Source organism: Salvelinus sp. IW2-2015, unplaced genomic scaffold (genome assembly GCF_002910315.2).
Source record: "Salvelinus sp. IW2-2015 unplaced genomic scaffold, ASM291031v2 Un_scaffold1989, whole genome shotgun sequence".
Lineage (NCBI taxonomy): Eukaryota > Metazoa > Chordata > Actinopteri > Salmoniformes > Salmonidae > Salvelinus > Salvelinus sp. IW2-2015.
Genome location: NW_019943339.1, coordinates 38,126 through 41,763, shown reverse-complemented (window position 1 = coordinate 41,763; position 3,638 = coordinate 38,126). Strand labels below are relative to the sequence as shown.

Sequence of the window (3,638 nt, the reverse complement as noted above, 5' to 3'; positions counted from 1 at the left end):
TATAGGCACTAGGCTGTGGATGGACAGATGTAGGCTAGCTGTGGCCTATGGACAGTTTATAGCAGACTAGGGCTGTGGATGGACAGTTTTTATGAGCAGACTAGGCTGTGGTATGGACAGTTATAGCAGACTAGGCTGTGGATGGACAGTATAGTAGGCTAGGTGTGGATGACATATAGGATAGGCTGTGATGGACGAGTATAGTAGGCTAGGCTTGTGGTATGGACAGATAGTATGCTAGACTGTGGTATGGACAGTTATAGTAGGCTAGGTCATAGACTGTGGTATGGACAGTATAGTAGGCTGAGGCTAGGCTGTGGGATGTGCACAAGGTATAGGTTAGGCTAGGCTAGGCTGTGGATGGAACAGTATAGTAGGCGTAGGCTAGGCTGTGGTGGACAGTATAGTAGGCTAGGCTAGGCTGTGGATGGGACGTATAGTAGGCTAGGCTAGGCTAGTGTGTGGATGGACAGTTATAGCCTAGGCTAGGCTGTGGATGGACAGTTAGCAGGCTAGGCTAGGCTGTGGATTGACGTTGTAGGCTAGGCTAGGCTGGCTGTGGATGGACAGCTTATAGTAGGCATGGCTAGGCTGAGCTGTGGATGGAGTATAGTAGGCTAGGCAGGGCTAGGCTGTGCGAATGGACATTATAGTTGGCTAGGCTGTGGATGAACAGATGAGTAGGCTAGGCGTAGGGTGTCGACTAATGGCTAAAGTAGGCTGTGGAATGGACAGTATTAGTAGCTAGGTCTGGATGGATGATAGTAGGACTAGGCGTGGATGGTAAGATAGTTAGACTGTGGTGGATGGACAGTATATTAGAATAGGGCTGCTGTGGCTAATGGACAGTGTAGAGACTAGGGCTTGGATGGGAACAGTAGTAAGATAAGACTATGGCTGATGGATGGACAGACATAGTAGAATCACGTCTATGTGGTGGACAGTATATTAGAATAGCTGTGGATGGACAGTTATAGTAGAATAGATCTTGGATGGACAGTATATTAGAATTAGGCTGTGGCATGGACAGCATAGTTAGAATAGGCTGTGGGATGGACAGTTATAATTAGAAAAGTCTGATTGAGAAATGACAGATATATTAGAATAGGCTGTTGGATGGACATATATTAGAATAGGCTGTGTATGGCAGCATAGTAGAATAGTCGGTGGATGGACAGATATATTAGAATGAGTTCTGTTGGATGGACCAGCTATATTAGAAATAGGTGTTGGATGGACAGCATAGTGAATAGTCTGTGATGGGACAGTATAGATAGAATAGGCTGTGGATGGACAGCATAGTAGAATATGTCTGTGCGATGGACAGTATATTAAGAATAGGCTGTGGATGGACAGTATAGTAGAAGAGTCTGTGGATGGACAGTATATTAGAATAGGCTGTGATGGACAGTATGAGTAGACTAGTCTGTGGATGGCACAGTATATTAGAATTAGCAGTGGTGATGGACAGTTATAGCAGCTAGGCTTGAGGTGGGTGGAGTTGGACAGACCTAGTTAGAAATAGTCTGTGGCATGGACAGTTATAGGTAGACTAGTGCTGTGGAATGGACAGTATAGTAGACTAGGCTGTGGATTTGGGACAGTATAGTAGGACTAGGCTCGTAGGATGGGACAGTATAGTAGGCTAGTCTGTGGTATGGACAGAGTATAGTAGGCTAGGCTGTGGATGATGGACCATATAGTAGGCTAGTCTGTGAGATGACAGTATAGTAGGCTAGGTTAGGCTGGTGGATGGACAGTTATAGTAGGCTAAGTCTGTGGATGGAACAGTTATAGTTAGTGGTAGGCTGTGGATGGGCAGTTATAGTAGGTCTAGGCTAGGTCATGTGGATGGGACAGGGCTTAATAAGTAGGGCCTAGGGCTAGGCTAGTGCTAGGCTGTGTGATTTATGGCCAGTATAGCAGGCTTAGGCGTAGGCTTGAAATGGGACAGTATAGTAGGCTAGGCTGTGTGATGGACAGTTTATAGCAGGCATTAGGTCTGTGGTAAACTCGGCCACAGCCCAGTATAAGGATAGGCTCAGGCTGTGGATGACATGACTAGTATAGTAGGCTAGGCTAGCTTGTGGAATGGACAATTTCAGTATAGCAGGCTAGGCTGTGGATGGTAGAAATATAGCAGGCTAGGCTGGGCTGGGTATGGACACGTATAGCAGACTAGGCTGGGTATGGTACAGAAAATTATAGCATGGCTACAGGCTAGGCTGTGGCATGACAGTATAGTAGGCTAGGCTAGGCTGTGTATGGACAGTATAGTAGGCTAGGCTGTGATGGACAGTTATAGTAGGCGTACGGCTGGTGGATGGGACAGTATAAGCATTCGCCCTAGGCTTAGGCGTGTGGATGGACGTATACTAGGCTAGGCTGTGGATGGACAGTATAGTAGGCTAGGCTGTGGATGGACAGTATAGCAGGCTAGGCTAGGCTGTGGATGGACAGTATAGCAGGCTAGGCTTATTATATATTTAAAAGATGCGCACACAGAGAGGCCAGAGCACACGATGTCCCGAGATTTAAACACAGCTAAATCGTCTTCATCTCCTGGTCTAAGCAGTGGTGGTGTTGATGTAGTGCTCCTTTGTGTCACCTAATGAACGGAATAAACGCCAGAGGATGTTGCTTTATAAGCTGCATGTTTAAAAAAAATACTGTTGTTCAATCAGGGTGTCAAATTGGCCAGTGTTAACTAGCGTTGATTGTTCAATGTAACATTTCTACTGTTGATTCAGGTGTTAAATTAACTCTGTAAGTATTAAATTAACACCTGTTGGTGTAAAAGTACTCTAGTGTTGGTGTTAATAACTAGTGTTAATCCAAAAAACAGTCCCATCATTATCACATTTCCCAGCATGCTCTATTTAAAAAATATATTTATTTATTTATTTAACTAGGCAARTCAGTTAAGAACAAATTCTTATTTACAATGACAGCCTACACCGGCTAAACCCAGATGACGCTGGACCAATTTTGCGCCGCCCTATGGGACTCCCAATCACGGCCGGTTGTGATACAGCCTGAATTTGAACCAGGGTGTCTGTAGTGATAATTCTAGCACTGAGATGCAGTGTCTTATACCGCTGCGCTACTCAGGAGCCTATTCTAAAATCCATTTAATCCATTTAATAGGTTGTTTTCTCTCTTCAATCTACACACAATACTCCATAGTGGCAAAGCAAAAACTGTTATTTTTTTGAAGGGGGGGGGGGACAGAAATATAACATTTACATAAGTATTCGCACCCTTTACTTTGTTGAAGCATCTTTGGCAGCGATTACAGCCTCGAGTCTACTGGGGTATGACGCTACTAGCTTGGCACACCTGTATTTGGGGAGTTTCTCCCATTCTTCTCTGCAGATCCTCTCAAGCTCTGTCAGTTTGGATGGGGAGCGTCGCTGCACGGCTATTTTCAGGTCTCCCCAGAGATGTTCGATCAGGTCCAAGTCCCGGCTTCAGAGACTTGTCCCGAAGCCACTCCTGTGTTGTCTTGGCTGTGTGCTTAGGGTCGTTGTCCTGTGGTAAGGTGAATCTTCACCCCAGTCTGAGGTCCTGAGCGCTCTGGAGCAGGTTTTCATCAAGGATCTCTCTGTACTTTGCTCCATTCATCTTTCCCTCGATCC

At 45.5% G+C, this 3,638-nt stretch overlaps 1 pseudogene; it reads right to left on the bottom strand.

Moving 5' to 3' along the window:
* The window catches only part of LOC112072652 (neuronal migration protein doublecortin-like), a 105,215-nt pseudogene that overhangs the window by 84,507 nt on the left and 17,070 nt on the right, over positions 1 to 3,638 (bottom strand).